The following is a 27268-nucleotide window of genomic DNA, read 5'->3' as shown; positions in this document are numbered from 1 at the left end:
GTAGGACTGCAGCAAAGAAGGCTAATAAGATATTAGCATGCATAAAACGGGGAATTGATGCAAGGGACGAGAGTATTATACTCCCGTTATATAAATCACTTGTGAGGCCACACCTTGAATACTGTGTACAATTCTGGGCACCTTACTACAAAAAGGATATCCTGGAGCTAGAAAAGGTTCAAAGGCGGGCAACCAAACTAATTAAGGGCATGGAGACGCTGGAATACGAGGAGAGGCTTGCAAGTCTAGGCATGTTTACACTGAAAAAGAGGAGATTAAGAGGGGACATGATCAACATTTACAAATATATAAGGGGACAATATACAGATCTTGCGCAGGACCTGTTTTTGGTTAGATCAACACAGAGAACTCGTGGACACTCGCTCAGGTTAGAGGAGAGGAGATTCCACACAATACGGCGTAAAGGCTTTCTTACGGTAAGGACAATACGTGTTTGGAATTCCCTGCCTGGGGGAGTTGTAATGGCTAACTCAGTCAACACCTTTAAGAATAGGTTAGATAAATTCCTAATGGATAATGATATCCAGGGTTACTGGGCATAGTCACGCACTACGGTTATTATAAAAAAAGAGGGGTTAATCGGAACGGCAGTCAGCAACTTCAGTCAAAATATTATACAAAATAATCGTGTATAGGAGACCACAGATAGGTTGAACCTGATGGACAATTGTCTTTTTTCAACCTTAGATACTATGTTACTATGTATGTATGTATTTTATCCGCTTTATCGTAACATTTTTGATGGAGCTTCTGTAGTATAGCTGTCGCTCTTCGCGATAAAAGGAAATTTAACTGACCCCTGAGGTTATTTATCTGAGAGAGTAGGGAGTCACTCGGGGTATTTTTGTGTTTGGCTAAAAGCGTGGAAATTTGAGATTCCAATGAGGATACTTCCTGTGCTGCTTTCTTACGTATGGCTGAGGCCTTGGACATGAAATGACCACGAATAGTGGCTTTATGTGCCTCCCAAACTAGACTAGGAGAGACTTCTGGGGATGCATTTTCCTCAAAAAAAAAATTCAGGTTTAACTTAGTGTCTGAGAGAGTGGAGGGATGCGACAGAAGGGTGTCATCGAGATGCCATTTACGTGTCTTATTAGGGGTTCTATAGAGTTCTACCAGGATATAAACCCCCGCATGGTCAGTCCATGAACAGGGAGTGATACCTGCATCAGAAGTCAACGTCGTGAGTGATTGAGACACATGGATCATATCTATTCGAGAGTAATGCTGATGAGGTGCAGAGAAATGGGTATAGGCCCTCATTCCGAGTTGTTCGCTCGGAGATTTTCATCGCATCGCAGTGAGAATTCTCTTAGTGCGCATGCGCAATGTTCGCACTGCGACTGCGCCAAGTAACTTTACTATGAAGAAAGTAAGTTTACTCACGGCATTTTCATCGCTCCGACGTTCGCATTGTGATTGACAGGAAATGGGTGTTACTGGGCGGATGCACGGCGTTTTAGGGGCGTGTGGCTGGAAACGCTACCGTTTCCGGAAAAAACGCAGGAGTGGCCGGAGAAACGGTGGGAGTGCCTGGGCGAACGCTGGGTGTGTTTATGACGTCAGCCAGGAACGAAAAGCACTGAACTGATCGCACAGGCAGAGTAAGTCTGAAGCTACTCAGAAACTGCTAACTCGTTTGTAATCGCAATATTGCGCGTATGTCGGTCGCAATTTTAAGAAGCTAAGATTCACTCCCAGTAGGCGGCGGCTTAGCGTGTGTAACTCTGCTACATTCGCCTTGCGAGCGAACAACTCGGAATGAGGGCCATAATCTCTAGCAGTAGAATGTTTCATTCTTATTTTTAGGAGGGTTAGATTTATCTAAGAAAGGATCAATCACAGTATTAAAGTCCCCATCTAAAATGATGTGGCCCTGCGCTACTCTATTAAGATGCAAAAAGAGTGTGCAGAAAAAATGTGATTGGTCTTGATTAGGGGCGTACACTGACACAAGTGTTAAAATTTCAGTGCGGAGCGTACCAATCACTATGAGGTATCGGCCTTCAGGATCAGCTATGGTTGTAGTGTGTACAAATGGGATGTTACGGTGGATCAGTATAGCAACCCCCTTTTCTTACAGTCAACAGAGGCAAAAAAGGTTTGGGTAAACTGCTTACCTTGAAGTCGAGAGTGTGTACCAGTGAGATGGGTCTCCTGAAGGAAAACTATATCAGCCTTTTCTCTCCGACAGGCGGATAACATCACTGTACGTTTCTTGGGAGAATTAAGCCCATTAACATTTATAGAAAACAATTTAAGTGCCATGTGATACCAAAGAATGAAAAAGGATCAGTGGAGGAAACCCATCCCGGGGCTGAAAGGAAAGGAGAGAAGAAGAAGAACAGCAAGAAACAAGAAGCGGAGATGTAGGAAAAGCGAAATTGACAGAGAACCCATACGGGAAAAAACCCTGAAATATAGGGTCCCAAGCAAGGACCGCTACACAAATGTTAAACATCAGACTTCTAAGTAACAAATAAAGGGAGCACGGGGGTAGTGGGAACAGCAAACCAATGTAGGAGAAGCAGGTCCCTCTGGACCGCAATAGTTGAATCGGCCGGAGCCGAAAATACAGTCATACAACCCAGAATATAAAAAAGAACAAACAAAAAAAGTACTGAGTCATAACAAAAAAGGGAGGGGGGAGGGGACAATGGAAAAATAAGATGAGCAAGGTAAGCCCATCGCAATAGTACAAAACATATAATAAACCTCAAAGCCTGGTAAGCAATATCAGAACAAACATTAAAGTCTGGTAAGCGATACCAGAACCAATAACATTCGCATTAAAGAAAATAAGATGGAGGCCGGTGTCCCCACCTGTCAACAAAAAAAAAACATTATATAAGGAGATATATCCCTAAAACAATGAGGACTATCTGATTAGATCTAAAAGCGTCCGCTAAGATCAAGGGGGTCATTAGTGCCATTGCGATGACGAGTTACCCTTGTCCATTCAGGCGGTGGAATCTGGGGGCGTTTGGGCCCAGAGGAAGAGGCATTACCACCATCAGGTGACGATACAGGGAGAAGGTCAAGTTTAGCCAACAGCTCCTGACCCTGAGTCAAAGTTTTAACGGAGTGAGTGGAGTTGTTCACTGTAACCTGTAGCATAAAAGGAAATCCCCATCTATAGCGTATTTGATGCTGACGTGGTATCCTAGTAACAGGCTGGAGGTCTCGTCGCTTTTGAATGGTAGAGGGAGCCAGAGCCTGAAAAACCTGCAGTTGCATATCTCGGAAATCGATCACTGGGGAGTCTCGAACCGACATTAGGATCTGTTCTTTTGAGCGATAATAATGTAGACGAACTATGACGTCTCTGGGTGGTTGAGTCGGAGCAGGCTTTGCCCGAAGCGCTCTGTGTGCGCTATCGCAAAGACAGTCGCCATCTGAGAGATCAGGCAATACGTGCTGAAAAAAGTCTTTCAAGAAGGATGGTAGAGTGCAACTAAGGATTGATTCCGCCACGTTACGTATGCGCAGATTATTGCGACGGGAGCGATTCTCCTGATCTTCTTCACATTCTTTGAGATCCTCCATCTCATCATGGAGTCTAGAGAGTTCCGAGTCAAGACGTTGCTGAGAGCGGCAGAGGTCATCCATCTTAGATTCAATAGCATCTGTACGATTACCAAGGGCAGTGAGATCAGACTTGAAGTCGGCAATGGCTGTGGAGAGTTCTTGTTTAAAGGCAGATTGAACCCCCTCAAGTAAACTGGTCATTGCTTGGATCTGTGGGTCTATACCCGTCTCTGAAGAACAGGGGGAGGAAGGAGAGTCTGTAAGCAATGCAGGAGACTTTGAACCAAAAAAATTTGTGGGTGCCTGTGTATTTTTCTTATTTTTTTTGCGCCATTATAGAGGACTAATAGGGTAGGCGGGGAGTCACAAACGTAAAAGGAGACACAGACGCTGCTTGTGAGATGAATGTTAAGTAGAAAAGGGGAAAATATAAGGAGAACTATTACGGTCCAGGTAGGACAAATTGTGCTGCTAGGCCAGCATAGGTAGCAGACAGAGGGCAGGCAGTGCCCTAAGGTGACACTCGTATAATATCAGAACAGAGCAGGCGGCTTCAGTGTTGCCCCTGAGCCTGACTCTACTGGCCAGAAGGAGCAAATGTCTGGTAGCACGAGAGGGAGAAAAAAAAACTAGTGACCCCACTGCAATCTCTTTAGGGCAGCCAACAATCAATGAACAGCACCGAGATTAGGCAATTGCAGTGCGACTCTCGGCATATCTCCCTGTAGGCTGGAGGAAGGAAGAATCATGTGGCGCCAGGGGAGGTGACTAAAGCGCCACTACCGCACTTGTAGTGCAGCTGACTGTTAGTGGCTGTTAATGAGTGGCACTGGGAGCCAGCAGCTGCAGCGCAACCCCAGAGTTGGACTCCCCTCAGGGCAGCTGGTAAGCAATAGATTAATCCAAGAGCCAGCAGCTGCAGTACAATCCTGGAGCCTGTCTTCCCCCAGAACGGCTGTCAGGCAGCATATAACTCCAGGAGCTGGTGGTAGCTGTGTAGCTCCTGCACTCCCCTCCCCACGCACTAGAGAGAGATTCTCAGACATGCGGGGGTGGGGGGGGGGGGGGAGACCAGCACAGGGCTAGTCCACCCTACATGTCTGGCTCTGCATGGGTAGTGATGCTTTTTTACCCGGCGAGTAGCTCTCTGCCTGCGCAGCTCCTTTGTGCTGGCAGGGAGCTACCCACTGCGTCCCAGAATGCAGCGGCTGCGTGTGACATCACGCAGATGCTGCAGCCTGCCCCTGCAATAGTCCGGACACGCCTGCGTTGTCCAGATCGCGCCCCCTCCTGCCCCGCGACCGCCTCTGCCTTATTGACAGGGAAGCAGAGAGCTACCCTCCGCGTCCTGGGTCGCAGAGGCTGCGTGTGACATCACGCAGCCGCCGTGGCCCGCCCCCGCAATGGTCTAGACATGCCTGCATTGTCCAGACCGAACCCCATCAACGGCGTTCTAACACCGTTGGCACATCCCCTCCTGTCCCGCAACCGCCTCTACCTGTCAATCAGGCAGAGGCGATTGCAGCCCTGAGATGCTTTTAGCATCTCACTAGGCTCCCGTGTCTGCATGCGCAGTGCGAGCGCACTCGACAAAGAAATTCAGACTGCAATCGCTGTCGCTGCAGCAATCCAGTCTGAATTACCCCCTGTATATTCAGCCCCCAGCTTATGCTATTCAAGGGAGGTAGGAGGACCGGCTTTGCTTCTTACCCACAATGGTGGATGTTTTTACAGCCCAGCTTTGCTTGCATGATTCTCTAAATGTGAGTGATCTGACAATAAAATGTGAGAACGTTTTTAAATATCTGAGCAGCATAAAGGAGCTTTGCTATACTAACAATCTTTAAGCATGACGGACTGAGTGATTACTAATCATTACTAAACCTGTTTCTAAAGTGATATTGGTTGCTATTTTTTTATTGAAATTGTCTTTTTTAAGATTTACATGTTTAAATTGATTGGATTGTTTTTTTATATGGCCATATATGTTTGTGAATAAACTGACTGTATGATTATATACTCTTAAGTGGTAATTTTATAAGAAATAACTGGGCAGCACTTCTTGATAAACTACTGTTTATACATTCTTTATTTTTTTGGCTACAAGGTAATTTATTCAGCACTGATCGCAAATGTTTGAAAATGGCAAAAAGGAGATTTTCCCGAATTTGCGTATGTGCTGCAGATGCACAGCATGCGCGTGGACTTTCACAGTGCAATTGCATCCCTGAAGGACAGCGGCGGACATCGGAGAGACGGGAGGATGCAGGTGTGCCTGGACCGTTTACGGGGCGGCCACATTTACTTTCTCTTTGGTGCACAACAGATACTAGAGAGTTCTCAAGAACTATCATTCCCTTAAAGGCATCTGTATGCAAACCCTGTAACATGACCATCATGTACAAAATGCTCTGTTCCTGGACTTCCCTTTTTTACCACTTAACTAATTAATATTTTTTCCAAAAAAACATTCAGAAATTGTTGTCTTTTATTTACTATTGAATTATGTTAAGAACATTAATTTAAAGTATATCCAATAAAATGTTATTTATTTAAAAAAAAATGTAAAAACAAAACAATTCTGAAAAAAACAACCATATCGGTACAAACATGGATGGTCAGAACATTGCAACCATCAATGGTTGGAACATAATGAGCATCTTGACTTCAGTTTCTCTGGGGAAGGGTGCTGCTGGGCTGACTGATCAGCAGTAATCGAAAGCACGACAGGCACTAGGGTGGTAGGAAACCAGGAAGCAGAGGTATCGGAGGTCCCTCTGAGAGCAGCAACTGCAGAAAGATTATTTTCCTGCAACAGCACCAGTGTTGGACTGGGGCATGTGGGGTTCAACGGGGGAATGCAGTGGTAGGGGCCCATGTTTAGGGCTGTGGTCAGTCTGCAGAGGGGGTGTGGCCTGCCACCTCATTAGTTTGACTAACCATTAGAGAGTGCAATGTCTGGGCCCCTTCATAAATATATACAGTAAATTCAGCTGCTGCTGCTTGTATGATAATGTAACAGATTAATAAAAGCAATGCACTGTAGAAAATACACCATAGTCCAGTATAAAGTAACATATTTATAATGTGTAATTCAAGTGCACAGTCTGGGACTTGATCCTTAGAGCAGGAGGTGGGCCCCCAGGCAGTGGGGCCCACCGGTGGTTTCCCCTGTACACCTGTGGGCCTGTCCAAGCCTGAACCGCACGGTGGGCTTACTGACTGGGCGCATCAACTTAAAAGTGGGGCCAGCACCCTCTTCTCCTCACAGTGGGAGTGTGGTGATTGGCTATAAGATGATAACAGTGTTTTAGGTATCACATAACCATTGGTATCCTAGACAATTACCTAATCGTAGTGCTGACTTTGACTATATGGACCTATACAGTACAATTATATTATCTAACTCAATTTGGCTTCCTAAACCAATTTTTCATTTTTATAAAGAAATAAAAATAACAACACTTAATTTGTTTGCTAGTTATTTTAGAGACCTAAAGATTGTTCAAAATGCAAAGTAATTTCTGGAAATATACATTGGGAACAGCATTTAGTTTTTACATTTACAAACTGTACTTCTGCAATTGCTAAGGAATCATGATTCTGTACATTTTTAATTTTCTTTTTGTTTCCCATACATCACTGACATCATTGTATCTCAGTGAAAAACATCTTTTAAATATGTGGTTTTAAAATAAAAAAAGCTATCCTCTTATACTATTATATAGTATATAGTATTTTGTCTTTCCGTCAGTGAAATAATGTTTGTCCATCTACTATGATATGGCATTTGGCAATGTGTCACGGTAACAGCATGTTATGCAAAGCTTGTCCTTGTGTTCCTGTATATACAGTATAGGTAGAGTGTCACAGTGACGAGTCACCTGTAAGTTATTATATAACATCACTTAACACATATGTCCGTCATGAGGGCTCTTTTCTTTACAGGGTTCTAGAGCAACAGATCATTGCTTTCCCCTTGGTCTTTACATGACATGTTATATTGTTAAAATCGACAATACACTGAATCCATTCAAAAATCAAAACTGATCGGATTATATATAAAAAGTAGCTCTGTTCTCTTGAATCAGTCCCTCCCACTGTAGGGTGACACTGTAATGTATGTGACAGATTACAGCCTCAGGAAGCTGCAGTGTGCTGAGAGAGTAGATTAGGGTTCACTAAACAAATTTCTTTCATTTTCTCTAACTTGTCCTGCCAAGCGGAAAAAAATGAACTTTCCAGAAATTGTTCTTGAAATCCCATTAGTTCTTTGAAAACCATTTTCCCAGCAGCTGCTCTGCACCCTTCCCCATCACAGAGAGTCAGTTTCTTGCTCCCAGGATTCTGCATTTCTTTTTTCTTAATTTTCCCTATCTTTGCTTAACCCATAGAGTACAAAAATCACTTCTATTCAAATAACATTTAACTGGTTCCCTTAAAATGTAGTTTACACATTAAGCATATCTTCTGTATTATATGGCAAAAGACAGATGATAATACTACTGTAGGAGTATTAGAAAGAACCAGAAAGAACAATGCGCAATAAAGATTAAACTTTAATAAAATGTCACATCAACTGCACACATCGCTAACTGTAAATTAATCCATGAAGTTACTATACACATTAAGAGGTGGGAAGGGAAGAAAGAAGGAAAGATAAGAGAGGTAAACACCCTCTGAAGTTCAGATGAGATATGAACACGGATAAGCTGTATTGGGTTGCTAGGAGAAGTGTATAATGCAGAAAGGCAACTGACACCGTTCTATTCATATAATCTATAATTGACATAATTTCAAGGCATTTGTAAATTAAGATGTTAAGTACTCTGTATAATGCAGTGAAAGAGAGTGTGAGACAGTCTAAGGGAAATATTTTCTGAAGCAATGTGACACTATAAAAGCAGACTTTCAAGATCATTATCTGATTGTTGCCTTCTTTAATCTCCTTTTAAATATACTGATAAAGTGAAACAATTCATTATGGATTTGCAAGTGATTTTTACTCTAATACCCCTTTCAGACATAAGCAAAAATCTGGGAATTTGCTGAGGCACGGCGAGTCAACTTGGGTCCTGCAAATGTCTGAAAGGGTCAGACCCAGGTTCATAGCCCTGGGTCTACGACTCTGCAACCGACCAGGGTTATTCCCGGAATTTGCAACCTGGGAAGGTGCCCGGGACTGTGTGTTAAAGGTATGGCCTGGGTCATGCCTAAAAGGAGTTAACTGGCAGCCACAGTAGCGTTTGGAGATGCAATCATCTCCAAGCGTCCACTGCTAGATGGAAGAACTGGGTTATTGGAAGACATGGGCTGTGTGTGAAGGGTGGCGACCTGGGAATAACCCGGGTCCAAAACCCAGGTGTGAACTGAAACCCTGCTTCAAACCATGTTCTGTGTTCAGGGTCCAAATGAGTTAAAGCTGGGGGTTTATTTCTGAAAGAGGTATACTGTAAGTCCACACACTAGGGTTCAGACTTCAAGGAGGTCCAAACTGAGCTTATCCTGCAAAATGCAGGACATGCACATCGACAGATCTAGTCTGTAGATTTCCTAAATATAGGTAGACATTTGGGTATCCTATCAATTATATGCAATGTATGGATGATGTTAGTGATATGCCATTATGATGATGTTTGAACACTGGCAGCAACACCCTATATCAACACCCATTTTGCATTTTACCTCACAGCCCTATAGGGGTGAGCAGGAAAATGCACAATAGTATGTATGGGATAATGTAAGATCATTTCTAATTGAATTGACCCATATATTTAAATGAAGCACACTTCCAGTGAAACACCTCAGTGTTACTCTTTATTTAGCAAAGGATAAATGTCCCTTTGGCATATTTAATAATAGAGACCAAAATCTCTATAGAGTAAGTGTGGTCAGTGTGCCCTTACATTTGTTTCTAGCACTGGCTGGACCTTGATCCTGCTCATAGGGATCAATTCAATTAGCTGTGATGTCAGAGCCTTAGGCATAGGCAAACTAGGCAAATGCCTAGGGGCACCAGCAGCTTCTGCTGATTAAAATTATATGCGGCAAGCCTATATTCTGTGTGTATTCCTGGGAATCACTGTACAGTAGCATTCTGTATGCAGATACAGCTGCAGTCACACACAGAATATAGGCATGCTACATATCACTTTAATCAGCAGAAGCTGCTGGTGCATCCTAGCCACATAGTAATGCAAATAAGATGCATTTTCATAAACAAAAGGCGCCCAATGTTAGCAGAGCTGCCAGCTGACTCATGCCAGGCATCTCTTGCAGAACTAGCAGCGGTGCTAGGGGGCACCAGCCAAAATCTTGCCTAGGGCATCATATTGGTTAGGGCCGGCTCTATGTGATGTACTGTATGTCGCGCTCTAGAATGGCACATCATGCGCATATTATGCATGTACATAATATTTTTGTTGATTACTATTATTTGAATTTTTATATTAGCTGACACAAAAATTGCTATGCTGTAGACTGGTGAAGTGGGTGGGGAGTCTCATATAAAAACACAGACAACAACAAAGAAAGGACACGTTGGAAGCATAATAGCTTTATAAATAACAAAAGCAGGGGGCTAAAGAATAATATAGTGCACATGACATGATAAAAAGGATGTATATTATGTGATAAGGTATGACTTTTCCAACGGAAGATGTTGAGTGGATCAGGACATGCCTTGGTAAATCTTGCGTATAAGGTTAAAAATAAAATGTATGTTTGATGTACATAAATATCTAATTGAATTAGCAGGATTGGAGCAGTCACATGTGGGCACCCTTGTCCTATCTGCATTATTCAAGTTAGATGTACAGTACAGTACAGGATTCTTTCTAAAGGTATCTACTTAATATTTATTGCCCCAATTCCATACTGAAAGGGGTGGGGGAAGGGTGGATTTGTCACATATAGATGTGAATTTTGCAGATATGGGAGTGGTTTTAATGGATTAAGGCAGTGGTTCCCAAACTTTTTTGAATTACGGCACCCTAGAGTGTCAGAATTGTTTTCATGGCACCCCTAGGCCAAAAGTTTCTTATTGAGAAATTCAGAAAAAAAAATATTACTGTCTTAGAGATGTGCGGCGGGCACTTTTCGTGTTTTGTGTTTTGGTTCTAATTCCCCGCTTGTGTTTTGGTTTTGGGTTGATTTTGCCAAAACCACCCTTTCGGGTTTTGGTTTTGGATCTGGATGATTTTTAAAAAAACATAAAAACAGCTAAAATCACAGAATTTTGGGGTAATTTTGATCCTACGGTATTATTAACCTCAATAACATTCATTTCCACTCATTTCCAGTCTATTCAGAACACCTCCCACATCACAATATTGTTTTTAGGCCTAAAAGTTGCACCAAGGTAGCTGTATGACTAAGCTAAGCGACACAAGTGTGCGGCACAAACACCTGGCCCATCTAGGAGTGGCACTGCAGTGGCAGACAGGATGGCAGATTTAAAAAATAGGCCCCAAACAGCACATCATGCTAAGAAGAAAAAGAGGTGCAATGAGGTAGCTGTATGACTAAGCTAAGCGACACCAGTGTGCGGCACAAACACCTGGCCCATCTAGGAGTAGCATTGCAGTTGCAGACAGGATGGCACTTAAAAAAACTAGGCCCCAAACAGCACATCATGCAAAGTAGTAAAAGAGGTGCAATGAGGTAGCTGTATGCCTAAGCTAAGCGACACAAGTGAGTGGCACAAACACCTGGCCCAGCTAGGAGTGGTACTGCAGTGGCAGACAGGATGGCATTTAAAAAAACTAGGCCCCAGACAGCACATCATGCAAAGAAGAAAAATAGGTTCAATGAGGTACAGTAGCTGTATGACTAGGCTAAGCGACACAGGTGTGCGGCACAAACACCTGGCCCATCTAGCAGTGGCACTGCAGTTGCAGACAGGATGGCACTTAAAAAAACTAGTCCCCAACAGCACATCATGCAAAGAGGTAAAAGAGTTGCAATGAGGTAGCTGTATGCCTAAGCCAAGCGACACAAGTGTGCGGCACAAACAACATAGGACGTGCTGAAATTTGCCCAGATGTAATACACGCACAATATTGGTGGCACAGGAGAGCGTACCCCTAAACCAAACACACACGGCAAAGCCTGTAAAAATAATTTGTATAATAATAACCCTTTTATTTGGAGCTATTATAATAATATGCAGCACAGGCGAGCGTACCCCTACACCACACAGGGCAAACCCTGTAAAAATTATTTGGATAATTATATAGTAATGTATATAACCCTTTTATTTGGAGTAAATAATATACAGCACAGGACACCACCACTGGACTTATGGCAACACAAGACACCACCACTGGACTGATGCAGCACAAGACAGCACCACTGGACTGGACTTATACGGCAGTACCCCTGGACTTATACGGCTGTACCCCTGGAGTTGTACGGCAGTGTCAGACAGGATGGATTTTTAAAAACTAGTCCCCCTGGGCGTGGCCTAGAGGCTGAACTGAAAGGCAGCATATTCTGAGAGCTCCTCAGAGATCAAGGAGTTTTGCCCTTAAAACCCACTCCCTGCCTGGGAAGACCCCTCCAAACTTGTTCCCCCTGACTGAGGGAACACTCAGCGGTGGTGGGGTGGTGCCGCGGAATCGGGGAGCCGGTTTACCGGCTCCTGCGGGTTGCGGCCTACCCACCATTCAGAAGCCGGGGCCTAAATTTTGGATCCTCCAGCGACGGGCCGTACGGAACCTCAGCACCATCCCTAAAAAGCTCTCAAGTGCCCTGACGTGGACCCCCGGGGAGCTGACACACGCTTCCCCATACTGGCGGGACGGAGGAGGTTGCGGAGGAACGGGGAACTGGCCGGAGCGCAGACGCCGGGAATCCGATGCTCCAGAGGCGGCGGCCATTTTAGGTCTCGGACCCTGAGACGAAGTTGCGGACTCGGGACCCGGCGGCCTCCACTACACTTAAAGGTGAGCTGCTCCACCAACATACTCTCTCCCCCACTGCTGCCCGTGCCTGACGCGGCCGTCTCAGAGGACGGAGAACGGGAGGCGAGGAGGCGGAGGTTCAGAGGGGACACCCGGAGGCCAGCAGAGGTGAGCGGTTTATAGCGTCCACACCACTGCAGTGGCTGCTCGGCCCCCCCCCCCCCCGAGTGGCGGGCGCCATTATTACCCACCAGCGGAGCACTGCCGCGAAGGAAAGCGGGCCCGGCCGGGGCTCCCCCTCCCCCCCCCCCCCCTGCCTGCCAGACAAACAGTGTGCGGCCTGATTAAAAGAGGTTAGGGAGGTACTTGGAGGTACGGATCCCCAGCACGCAGGGGACGAGGACTCCCCCTCGCCCACTCACCCTGCGCTCACTGCCATCCCAGTAGATTCCGGAGGAGCCTGTGTGCCCCGGTCCCTCAGCGGCTATACCCACGGCTGTGGGTGGCTCGTTGGACGAGAAGGGAAGGAGACACGGAGTCCCGCAACTCACTGGAGCCCCACATAAGACCCGGGAGCTAGGAAGAAGGAGCCTAAGAAATACGGAGTACATCACTCCCGGCCCGCACTTGGTGACACCAAAGACCTCTCCTATACACGATATATTATTCCTCCGGGAGATCCCGAGCCCGACCCTCACCTTACACAATTTGCGGCCGGACCTTAAGAGTACCAGGGTTGCCTGAGGTGCGGGACAGAAGTTCCTCCCAACACTATATAGGCACATCGAAGATGAGGGCTAGTCTCACAGCCCTACCAGCCCTGTTCATGCCAATGTAAAATGAGCAATCTCTCCTACCCTTGCCAATATCTATGTGACATCTTGGTGATCCCAGGGATAACGAAGCCTTCCACTTTCCATATCATATGTGATCGGAACCGTCAAGCTGTCCCTTACTGGTCGTAGTATGCCTTCCAGACGTAGCAAGCCGTCTAAGCCCGCACAGCAGTTGTCTTTTTTCAAGGCATCCCCGAAGATGTCAGGCCCTAAATCCACTGGGCCCATTACAACAGATAAGTCCCCACAGACCCCTCTCCCCTCTCTGGAGGCATCTCCTCTCGCTTCCATACCTGCTACAAGCCTAGATAAAGTTGGAGATGGAGATGCTCTAACCGTGGGCACTATGAAACTGCTTTTGTCTCGCTTTAAGGAAGATGTGGCAGCGGAGTTCCGTACCACATTAACGGCGTGTCAACAATCCATAGATGACCTAGGTGGACGCACCGACCATTTGGAAAATAAAATGGAAGAGGTAGTGGGGTCACACAACGGCTTGCTAGACTCCCACGATGCCTTGGAGGCGGAGGTAAAGCTACTGCGGGACAAAGTCACAGAGTTGGAAGACAGATCGAGACGCAGCAATCTCAAATTGCGCGGAGTCCCTGAATCTGTGTCACATAGCAGTTTGCATGATTATGCGGTGGCCCGATTTAAAGCCTTATTACCCCAGTCCCCTTCGGCAGACTTCATTATCGACAGAATACACCGATTGCCAAAGGCTAGAGCGGCCCCAGGAGACGCGCCTAGAGACGTCCTAATGAAAATGCACTATTTTCACGTTAAAGAGGCTTTACTGAAGGCATCAAGACCGACGTCGGACAACTCCTCTGCCCTTCAAGGACTTCAGCTCTTAGGAGACTTATCTGCAGCTACTCTCTACAAACGGCGTTCCTTTCACCCTATTACGACGGCTCTTAGGAAGGCAGATATCCCTTACCGCTGGGGTTTCCCCACCAAGCTACTGATCCATCGAGATGGCTCCACTGTTTCCATATCTACCGCAGATGAAGGGGCGAAGTTGCTCAAGTCCTGGAACATTGCGGAACCCTCAGCGGACTCTTCACCCCGTCGACTTCAGCAGGACTGGTCCGCGGTGAAGTGAGATGTCCTGCCCGGGATCGGATGCCTTCCACGATTGCTATCACATTAACGTATTGTTTCCGGTGACTTTACAGTTTTGGTCTTCGGAGTTTGATATATAGGATGAGTCGCGGGAGAGACTCTAGCGATTCTTCTGCTTAAGAGCCAGTTTATATGCTCTGTGTCCAGGTTGGACAGTTTTTGTTATGCAATATTTGCCCTTCATGTTATAGTTACATGCATAGGCCACTATATGCCTTGATATTACCAAGATGTTTATGTTTATGTTTGTGTTTTAATCAGAGTACAATATAAAGTATGGCAAAGGGTAGGTGGTATGCCACTAACCCCCCCTTTAACCTACACAGCCGCCTTATTATGGCGACTGGTTATGATCTCAAGAGAGATCAATTTAGTTTTGTTTTTTTAGTTTTTTTTCTGTCTGCCTCCCTGCTCCCTCAATTGTTCCCCCCCCCTTATCAGGTATATCAGTTTAAGCACGGAAATTGGTCAACGGAATTACTAGCTCTTGCTGTAAAAGACCATGGTTAACATAGTATCTATCAATGCCAAAGGGCTCAATTCTCACAAACGAAGAATAGCCTTGAATTATTTTTATAAACTTAAGGCGCATGTAGTAGCAATACAGGAGACACATTTCCAGAGCCAAAACCCCCCCTCCTTTACTAACTCACGATACCCCCATTGCTATACAGCAAATGGCCCCGCCAAGAAAGCTGGCGTGGCCCTCCTTATAGCACAACACTGCTCGTTTGTAATGACCGATAAATACGAGGATCCAGAGGGGAGATATCTGATTTTGGTGGGTAAATTGGATAATGTAGAGACCACTTTGGTCTCCTGCTATACACCCAACGCTAAACAGATCCCATTCTTTAGTAGGACCTTCTGTAGAACTCTCAAGGAACACACTAGGGGAGCCCTTTTGATTTTAGGGGACTTTAATATGGTGCTGGACCCCGTTGTTGACCGATCCCGTCCGACCCGGACCCTTCGTAGCAGCCCACCTCAGGACCCCTCGGGCAAATTTGGCCAATTGCTGGCCGAATATGAGCTGTATGATGCCTGGAGGGCAAAACACCCGGGAGAACGAGATTACACTTTTTATTCCCACGTTCATAGTTCGTATTCTCGAATAGACTTAGCGTTAGCAGATAGATGGACATTAGCGACTATTAGCAAGATAGACATATTACCTATGTCTTGGTCTGACCACTCACCGCTTATTGTAGTTTGGGATATTAGTAAGAGGGTGGTTCCCCACAGCCCCTGGAGAATGGGCCAACGTCTGCTGGACCACCCTGAGGCACACCAGACCATCCAACAATCTCTGGATTTATATTTGACAACAAACTGCCCCGGGGATACATCTGTTTTTACCCATTGGTGTTCTCTGAAGGCCGTGATTAGAGGCTCTGCAATTAAAATCGCAGCTAGACTTAAGCGCGACTATAGGAAAAGACACGAATCGGCAGAAAGAGAAGCTGCAAGATTGGAGCTGCACACAAAATATGTCCAGACAACAAATCCCTTTTTAAGCAACTCCTAAGTGCCCGAGACAAAGTGAACGCCTTTGCTTTAACCGAAGTCCATCGCAACCTGCAGCGGCTAAATCAAACCTATTATAGGCTTGGTAACAGAGCGGGAAGGCTTTTGGCGCGTAAATTGAGAGGCCGGAGAGCTAAGGATCGCATTCATGCTATTCATACTTCTTCGGGAGTTAAAGTAACTGACCCAGTTGAGATAGCGAATGCATTTGCTGAATACTATTCGCAACTATATAACCTCAAAGAAGACCCTGGCACCCTTCAGCCCACTTTGGCAGACATTAATGGTTTTTTGGACGGGCTAGCACTCCCCACTATAGACGCCCAGACCAGTGAATCCCTCAGCGCCCCTTGGTCGCTTGATGAAGTCGAAGAAGCCATAAATTCCTGCCCAGTAAATAAAGCCCCTGGCCCGGATGGGTATCCCTCTAGCTTCTACAAAACATACAAATCAACCCTTGCCCCACTCTTAATGTCAGTTTACAATGAAGCCTCGGACCTCACATGCTTCCCGAAGGAAATGTTAGAGGCCCGAATAGTTACCATCCCCAAACCAGGAAAATCCCCTACAGTGGTTCAGAATTATCGCCCAATAGCATTGCTGAACACCGACCTTAAACTGTTTGCCAAGATGGTTGCAAATAGGATTGCCCCCCTCCTGCCAAGTCTGATTAACCCGGACCAGGTGGGTTTTGTTCTGGGCAGGCAAGCATCAGACAACACACGCAGGGTTATTAATTTGATTGACCACTGCCAGGCCAGGAACGAGCCTCTCTTGCTTCTTTCCCTGGATGCGGAGAAGGCATTCGATAGGCTCCATTGGGACTACCTAAGGGTTGCCCTAGGACATTTTGGATTTAAGGGTAGGATACTCGATTCTATTCTGGCCCTTTACTCCTCGCCCTCGGCTTCGGTTTTCACCAATGGGTACACTTCTTCTATATTTAATATTACTAATGGGACCCGACAGGGGTGCCCATTATCACCCCTTATATTTGTACTAGCGGTGGAACCTCTCGCAGAACGAATTAGGGTGTCAGATTTGATTGTTGGCCCAGTGGTGGGAGGGATGCCGCACAAAATCTGTCTTTTTGCGGATGATATACTGGTGTGTCTTAGGGAGCCTGAGGCGTCCTTACCCCATTTACATTCCCTTTTAGACTCCTATGCAGCAGTATCTTACTACAAATTGAACGCTACTAAGACCGAGGCTCTCCCCTTGAATATCCCTGACAGCACCCTCAGTCGTCTGAAAAATGACTATAAATATGCGTGGCAACTTCGATCACTAAAATATCTGGGGGTGCATATATCTAGGGGGCGGGACTTAATAGGGTGCAACTATGACCCACTCTACCGTTCATTTGAACTAGTAATTAAAGATTGGATGATGCAGGAGGTCTCCTGGGTCGGACGGGTGGCGGCGGCGAAGATGGTCCTCCTACCAAAGTTGATGTACCTTTTTCGCACCATCCCAAGGGCTTTTCCCAAAGACGTTTGTAATAGATTCAACCGCCTTTTAACTAAATATATATGGGGGGGGCTCGAAGCCAAGGATAGCAAAATCCACATTGACTGCGCCCAAAGAAGCCGGAGGTGTTGCGTACCCAGATCTAGAGAGATACCATACCGCCTGTTTGCTTACCCAGGCTAGAGATTGGTTCACTCAGAACAATATTAAACCATGGGTATCCCTGGAGCGGGACGCAATATCCCCCTTTACACTATCAGATTTGATATGGCTGCCCATGAACTCAGTTCCAACCAGAGTTGCTGAATGCCCCGCAGTACACACAACCCTGATGGCCTGGAGAGAAGTAATTAGATATCTCCCCCCTGGTGCTATACCCTCACCCCAGCTGTCCCTTCACACTATAGCCTTATTGATCCCAGATATGCAACTATCCCACTGGCAGCCCTTGGGTCTCACTACACTAAAAGATGTTCTACGAGATGGCGCCTTAGTCCCCTTCTCCCAGCTCCAAGAACAGTTTCAGATTCCCAAACAGGACTTTCACAAATACTTACAATTGCGCCATTGGCTTCAAAGCTGCTTGCCAAGTAGAGTCCCACATACTGATCTCCCTAAACTACTGATGTCACTCCTTAACCCCAGTGGCAACAGGGGAAGCATATCCCGATGGTACCAGCATCTTGTGACAGAAGCCCATCATGGGGTTTACCCCGCACAGACCAAATGGGAAAAAGATCTTCCTGCGGTCTTTACTGAGGATGTTTGGAGAGATATCTTTAAATCTTGTTTTAGAATTTCTAAATGTGTAAACCATAGTGAAATGAAATGTACTATAAATTGGTCCATAGGGTATATCTGACACCAGATCGTATGCATAAAATTTGGCCTGATGTCTCCGCTAGATGCTGGAGAAACTGTGGGATGGTGGGGGATATCCTACATATATTTTGGTTATGTCCGAATATTAGGGCGCTCTGGAGGGAAGTGTTTGTACTCATTTCCCATGTATTGGGAGTTGCCCTTGAGCCTGAACCCCTCTTGGCACTTTTCCATTACTATGGGAGGGAGTTGTCTAGCGGTGATAGATATATTCTAGGACATATCCTCATAGCCTCCAAAGCGGCCATCGCTTCCAAATGGAAATCGGCAGTCATCCCCACTATTTCTATGATAGAAAATAGAGTTCATCAACACTATGTTTTCGAAACAGCACGGGGCAAGTACTCCCCTGGAAATGCCTCTATAAGCAAGAAATGGATTAAATGGTCCCTTTACAAGGAGGGTGCGGGCCTGATAGGTGTTTCCAGGGCCTCAGTTGATATTCCGGACCTTTCCGTGCTTTGCTCCCCGGTTCATTCCGGGCTTTAATTAGCTAAGTGAAGTAGACCTCTGGGTCTCTTTCTTTTTCTCTCATTTTTTTTTAATATACTATGATTCCATTGTTGTATTACGATATCCCTGATACATGTTTTCCTCCCCCCATGTCTTTATTAGTTATGTTTTGTGTATGTCTCTTTACCCCATCCAGATCTTGTTTATTGATTTGCATATACAAATACATGTAATCTGTATGAAAATTCAATAAAAAATTTAATATTGAAAAAAACAAAAACAAACTAGTCCCCAAACAGCACATGATGCAAAGAAGAAAAAGAGGTGCAAGATGGAATTGTCCTTGGGCCCACCCACCCGAATTGTCCTTGGGTCCACCCACCTTTATGTTGTATAAACAGGACATGCACACCAAACCAATCATTTCAGTGACAGGGTCTGCCACACAACTGTGGCTGAAATGACTAATTTGTTTAGACCCCCACCAATAAGTGGGCAGTGTCTGAACTGACTTCACGTGTGCAAGTTCGAAGGTTTGGAGAACCTTGCACAAGACGGAAATCATTCTCCACTGTGCTTGAGTCAGGTGCATTCAGCCTCCTTTGCCTTTATTGTGGGTGGATGTTTAGGCTTGAATTGCCTTTTGCTGCTCCTCCATCCTCTGAAGCATATAGAGTGTTGAATTCCACCTCGTTACAACCTCTTGCTTCAGGTGATGGCAGGGCAGGTTCAGGTGTGTTTGCTGGTGTTCCAGTCTTCGGCATGCGGTGGCTGAATGCCGAAAGTGGCCTGCAATTTTTTGGGCCACCGACAGCATCTCCTGCATACCCCTGTCAGTTTTCATAAAATTCTGCACCACCAAATTAATTGTATGTGCAAAACATGGGACGTGCTGGAATTTGCCTAGATGTAATGCACGCACAATATTGGTGGCGTTGTCCAATATCACAAATCCCCAGGAGAGTCTAATTGGGGTAAGCCATTGTGCGATGATGTCCCTCAGTTTCTGTAAGAGGTTGTCAGCGGTGTGTCTCTTACGGAATGTGGTGATACATAGTGTAGCCTTCCTAGGAACGAGTTGGCATTTGCGAGATGCTGCTACTGGTGCCGCTGCTGTTGTTGCTGTGGGAGGCCATACATCTACCCAGTGGGCTGTCACAGTCATATAGTCCTTAGTCTGCCCTGTTCCACTTGTCCACATGTCCGTGGTTAAGTGGACAGTGGGTACAACTGCATTTTGTAGGACACTGAGGACACTTCTTCTGACGTCTCTGTACATTCTCGGTATCGCCTGCCTAGTGAAGTGGAACCTTGATGGAATTTGATACTGGGGACACAGTACCTCAAACAATTCTCTAAGTGCCACTGAATTAATGGCGGATACCGGACGCACGTCTAACACCAATATAGCTGTCAAGGCCTCAGTTATCTGCTTTGCAAAAGGGTGACTGCTGTCATATTTCATCTTCCTCACAAAGGACTGTTGGACAGTCAATTGCTTACTGGAAGTAATACAAGTGGTCTTCCGACTTCCCCTCTGGGATGCCGATCGACTCCCAGCAGCAACAACAGCAGCAGCAGCAACAGGAGATGTACCACTCAAGGATCCTCCGGAGGAATCCTGGTTAGGAGAGGACTCCTCAGTCTTGCCAGTGACATGGCCTGCAGGACTACTGACGTTCCTGAATGAGGAAGAAGTTGACGTTGAGGGAGTTGGTGGTGTGGCTTGCAGGAGCTTGGGTACAAGAGGAAGAAGGGATTTACGCTCTTACCCAAAATTTCACAACTTGACACAGACTACTGATGAATGCGCTGCCATTGATGTATAAGGGAGGATGTTCCTAGGTGGTTAACATCCTTACCCCTACTTATTACAGATTTACAGAGGCAACACACGGCTTGACACCTGTTGTCCGGATTTGTGGAGAAATAATTCCACATCGAAGAGGTGGCTTTTTTGGTATTTTGCCCAGGCATCACAATGGGCTTCTTCATCCCACGTACAACAGGTGTCTCCCCCAGTGCCTCATTTAAACAGACCACATCACCATCAGAATCCTTTTTCCAGAAACTCTTATCATTTTTCTAGCGGTAGGATGAGGGCTTCCAACGTCATGTGAAGCTGAACCACTAGTCATTAACATAGGCCAGGGCCTTAGCCGTTCCTTGCCACTCCGTGTCATAAATGGCATATTGACAAGTTAACGTTTCTCCTCAGACCATTTACATTTATTTTTTGGGGTCTTTTTACTGAATGTTGGCTTTTTAGATATTACATGCCCTCCACTATCATATTGGGCATTGGCCTTGGCAGACGACGTTGATGGCATTTCATCATCTATGTCATGACTAGTGACAGCATCTTCAGCACTAGGAGTAAGTGGTTCTTGATCTTTCCCTATTTTATCCTCCAAATTTTTGTTCTCCATTATTTTTCTGGAGTTATATAACAATATGCGGTACAGGAGAGCATACCTCTACACCACACAGGGCAAACCCTGTGTAAATTATTTGGATTCAATATTAATAACCCCTTTATTTGGAGTAAATAATATACAGCACAGGACAGCACCACTGAATTTATGTGTCAGCACCACTGGACTGGACTTATACGGAATTGTATGGATTTATATGGAATCATATGGCAGGATCACTGTAATTATATGGCAGGATCACTGGATTTATATGGCAGGATCACTGTAATTATACGGCAGGATCACTGGACTTATACGACAGGATCACTGTAATTATACCGCAGGATCACTGGAATTATACGGCAGGATCACTGAACTTATTCGACAGAATCACTGGATTTATACGGCCGTACCGCTGGACATATACTAGTGATGAGCGAGGTTCGGTTTTACTCGGTTTTACTCGGTTCTCAAAACGGCATCTTATTGGCTATCCAAAACACGTGACATCCGTGAGCCAATAAGATGCCGTTTTGAGAACCGAGTAAAACCGAGTAAAACCGAGTAAAACCGAACCCGCTCATCACTAACATATACGGCAGTACCGCTGGACATATACGGCAGTACCACTGGACATATACGGCAGTATCAATGGACATATATGACAGGATCACTGGTCTTATACGGTAGGATCACTGGAATTATACAGCATTATCACTGTAATTATACGGCAGGATCACTGGAATTATACGGCAGGATTACTGGATTTATACGGCAGTACCACTGGAAATATACAGCAGTATCAATGGACATGTATGGCAGTATCACTGGACTGGACTTATGCACCAGTACCACTGTAATTATACATCAGGATCACTAGATTTATACGGCAGGATCACTGGAATTATACGGCAGGATCACTGGACTTATACGTCAGGATCACAGTAATTATACAGCAGGATCACTGGAATTATACGGCAGAATCATTGGATTTATACAGCAGGATCACTGGATTTATACGGCAGTACCGCTGGACATATATGGCAGTACCGCTGGAAATATACGGCAGGATCAATGGACATATACGGCAGTATCACTTGAATTATACGGCAGGATCACTGGATTTATATGCCAATACCACTGAACAGATACGGCAGTACCGCTGGACATATACGGCAGTATCAATGAACATATACGGCAGGATCACTGGACATATACGGCAGTACCACTGGACATATATGGAAGCACAGGGACACCACCACTGGACTGATGCAGGACAACACAGCACCACTGCAATGGACTGGATTTATACAGCAGCACTGGACATATGGCAGCAGAAGACACCACCACTATGACTGGACTGATGCAGCACAACACACCACCACTGGACTGATGCAGCACAACACAGCACCACTGGACTGGACTTATACAGCAGCACTGGACATATGGCAGCAGAGGACACTACCACTGTGACTGGACAAATGCAGTACAAGACACGGACACTGAGGACACTGAGAGGATGGAGACACATCCTCTCTCTACATTCTCCAATGCCAGAGTGAAAATGGCGGCGACGCGCGGGTCCTTATATGGAATCCAAACCCTGCGAGAAACCAACAGCAGGATGATGACATTTTGCCTCATTCTGGTTTCCGAGTCAGGCGGGGAAACCCGAGCCTGACTCAGATCCGGGCTCAAAGCGTGAAGTCTGGTAGGGTTCGATTCTCTGAGAACCGAACCCGCTCATCTCTACTGTAAATTAATTAAATTGTTTTTATAAAGCATCTTTGGATTCAGTTATGCGATGTGGGACAGTATCAACTTCTGTGTGTACTCATATTTTATGACTGGAAGCCACCAGCACTGGTTTTGTCTGTTGTAATGAACATAAATAATTTGAACTGGTTCTGGACCACCAACCCGTGGCACCCCTGCAAGTGTCCCAAGGCACCCTAGGGTGCCACGGCACACAGTTTGAGAACCACTGGATTAAGGCATACATTTTGAGATGAGCTAATCCCCTACTATTCATCTATTTATAATAATGAGCCTAAAGGTTGGTAGACACTAGGCAATCTGCTCTATGAGCGACGCCGTCTAGTGTGTTCCCTTCCCTGCCAGGTTGGTCGGCGGCAGTGCGTATACACTGAGTGATATGACAACAAAATTGCTCAGTGACGTCACGACGTGGCCTGGCCATGCATGCAGCTCTTGATCGACAGTCAAAATTGAGCTGCATGCACGGCCGACAAAGAGGGTTGTTAACAACCCGTGTAGCCGCGTATGACTCGGTGACGGTATACATACTGCCAATATAGTAAACAACGTCGCTCAGGAAGGGCAAAATGAGCGTTGTCGTTTACTATTATCGCCTAGTGTGTAGGCACTTTAAGATTCTATTTTTGGATAACCTATTTATTTTTAGTGGAAGAAAGAAAGAAAGAAAGAAAGAAAGAAAGAAAGAAAGAAAGAAAGAAAGAAAGAAAGAAAGAAAGAAAGAAAGAAAGAGAGAGAAACATAAATGCATTTAAAAGAAAGGTGCTCTAAATTTTGTTCAAAAGATACAAAATATATGCTAATTATGTTGCCATTTTTTTTCCCTTAACCTTCTTAAACTGGTTCGCTGGTTGTGATATTCACAAACTCATATAAACGTGAACTTTGAGAAAATGTTTTGTTCATCTCTTTCATTGCAAAACAATAATATTTACAATACCTTCTAATTAAAACTTATCTACAAAACCACAATTATCTACTTCTGTATCCCCCAATCCTTCGTTATTTACAAGCATTGTCATCTGATTATCAGTTTTCTTCTAGGCTCTTTGAGCCATTTTGATTGACAACCACTAATCTACTTCCTACTCACTAATCTGCGTGAGTGCTGAGACCAAAGAATTATGGGAAGTTTATTTAGTTTTATATTTTAATTTGCTAAATGCTTATACTCATTCCTTATCTAGTAAGACAGGATGTATAAAGAAATAACAATGAAAGACCATTGATGGGCACAGAACAAAAACTAAACTCTTACCACAAAATTAATATAATTGTCTTATTCTGAGTCGGATCCATCTGCATCATTTGCTGCAATTACATCTGTGCCTTTGTACTGCAATAATTCCACTACATAGCCCTTTCCTGGTGTACACCCATGTGCTGAATGTGCCAGGACTAAGGCACCTATTATCTGCATCCGTAGACACTGAAATACCACTTCGTGCATTTTCAGATGCACCATTGGTTGCATGATCAAAACCTGCACCAAGCCTATGGCAGGTCGAGTTTGTCCATCTGAGCATGGCCTCCTATGTGAGCAGTTCAGTGTCTTCAGTTCTTATGCAACCGATTTCAGCGACACACCTGTGACCAGTGACGTGCGGTGAGGTCAGGGCCTGGGGAGGCACTGCAGCTAAACACCCCCCCCCCCGAACAAAAAAAAGTGCAGTCCCCCCACACCACTAAAACCAGCACCAGGCAGAACCACCCAGGGGGGATAATGCCATAGCAGGGGAGACACTCAGTGTGGGGTCCCCCTGCCATGCCATTAAACACCCCCCAAACCAGTCAGCCCAGGGCTGGAATTCCTCGGAAAGTGGGGCCCCCAAAAAATCTAAATGGGGTCCCCCCTCCCGAGCAACAACCAGCACTGGGCTGATAGCCCAGTGCTATGCCCCGCACCCCTGGTGGCGGTGGGTGCGGGGTTCATTGTATGTTCTGTTCTTTACAGGTGGCCTACAGATCCCAGCAAGCCTGCCCCAGCATGCTGGCACTTGAAGAACCACAAGTGCCAGCATGCCCGGACATAAAGGGCCCGCTGGCACCTGTAGTCCACCTGCAAAGAATAGTAATATTGTTCTTTACAGGTGGCCTACAGGTCCCAGCAAGCCTGCCCCAGCATGCTGGCACTTGGAGAACCACAAGTGCCAGCATGCCCGGACATAAAGGGCCCGCTGGCACCTGTAGTCCACCTGTAAAGAAAATATTGAAAAAAAACCACAACACATTCTTTAAAAAAATCCTTTATTAAACCATACTTGCCTACTTGACCCTCTCCATGAGGGAGAAATGCTTTGTTCCTGGACTTTCCTGGTAATGTATGATTGCCATCACCTGTGGTGAGCTAGTTAATTGATAAGAAAGGTGTTTCACCACAGGTGATGGCAATCATACATTACCAGGAAAGTACAGGAACAGAGCATTTTCTCCCTCATGGAGAGGGTCAGGTAGGCAAGTATGTATTAAACTGGGTCTTCACCTGGGGGCGGCGGCCTTTAAGCTCTTTTGCATGGCCGCCGCCTTCCCAGGGCTTCCGGCGTCTTCACCTGGGGGGGCGCCACCTCCCCAGGGCTTCTAAGGGTCTTGCTTCCGGCGTCTTCACCTGGTGGGCGGCGGCTGCTAAGCTCTTTTGCATAGCCGCCACCCATCCAGGACTTCCACGACGTCTTCACCTGGGAGGCGGCGGCCTTTAAGCTCTTTTGCATGGCCGCCGCCCATCCAGGACTTCCACGGCGTCTTCAGTAGCTCTTCTCCGCTCCTCCTCCGCCGTCGGACTGACAGCCGCTGCCTCGCGCTGACTTATATAAGTCAGCGGGAGGGGGCGGGGCGATGACGCGGCGAGCCATGATTGGCTCGCGGCGGCCATCTTGAATTTCAAAAATGACGCTGAGGCGCCATTTCTGAAATGGGTACCGCTTCCGCTGCCAAACTCTGCACAAGGGGCCTGAATGCCGCGTCCCGCCGCCGCTACCGCCGCCCGCCTCTCCGCCGCCAGCACCTCCGCCGCCCGGCCCGCCGCATCCCGCACCTCCGCCGCCCGCACCTCCGCTGGTACCGACGCCCACACAGTGATTGACAGCGGATCCAGTGACGGATCCGCTGGCCAATCACTGTGGCTTCACTCACAGGGACGTGCTTTCATAGGTTGAAAGCACGACCCTGTAGGAAAGCGGCACCACTAATGGTACCGCTTTCCCATGTTATTTCAATGGGCTTTTCCTGCCCATTGCTAGGCCCCGCCCGCCCCGCCGGCCTGGACTTATACAGCAGCACTGCACATATGGCAACAGGACACCACCACTGTGACTGGACTGTTGCAGCACAATACACCACCACTGAACTGATGCAGCACAACACAGCACCACTGGACTGGACTTATACAGCAGCACTGGACATATGGCAGCAGAGGACACCACCACTGTGACTGGACTGATGCAGCACAAGACACTACCACTGTACTGATGCAGCACAACACAGCAGCACTGGACTGGACTTATACAGCAGCACTGGACATATGGCAGGAGAGGACACCACCACTGTGACTGGACTGATGCAGCACAATACACCACCATTGAACAGATGCACCACAACACAGCACCACTGTTCTGGACTTATACAGCAGCACTGGACATATGGCAGCAGAGGACACCACCACTGTGACTGTACTGATGCAGCACAAGACACTACCGCTGTACTGATGCAGCACAACACCTCACCACTGGACTGGACTTATACAGCAGCACTGGACATATGGCAGGAGAGGACACCACCACTGTGACTGGAATGATGCAGCACAAGACACTACCACTGTACTGATGCAGCACAACACAGCACCACTGGAATGGACTTATACAGCAGCACTGGACATATGGCAGCAGAGGACACCACCACTGTGACTGGACTGATGCAGCACAAGACACCACCACTGAACTGATGCAGCACAACACAGCACCACTGGAATGGACTTATACAGCAGCACTGGACATATGGCAGCAGAGGACACCACCACTGTGACTGGACTGATGCAGCACAAGACACTACCACTGTACTGATGCAGCACAACACAGCACCACTGGACTAGACTTATACAGCAGCACTGGACATATGGCAGGAGAGGACACAACCACTGTGACTGGACTGATGCAGCACAAGACACTACCACTGAACTGATGCAGGACACTGAGGATGGAGCCATGTCCTCTCTCTACACTCTCCAATGCCGGAGTGAAAATGGCGGCGATGCGCGGCTCCTTACATGGAATCAAAACCCCGCAAGAATCCAACAGCGGGATGATGACATTTTGCCTCATTCTGGTTTCCGAGTCAG

The sequence above is a fragment of the Pseudophryne corroboree genome, chromosome 6, assembly GCF_028390025.1.
Source record: "Pseudophryne corroboree isolate aPseCor3 chromosome 6, aPseCor3.hap2, whole genome shotgun sequence".
Lineage (NCBI taxonomy): Eukaryota > Metazoa > Chordata > Amphibia > Anura > Myobatrachidae > Pseudophryne > Pseudophryne corroboree.
The sequence above is the reverse complement of the archived record's forward strand: the minus strand, read 5'-3'. Positions refer to the sequence as shown.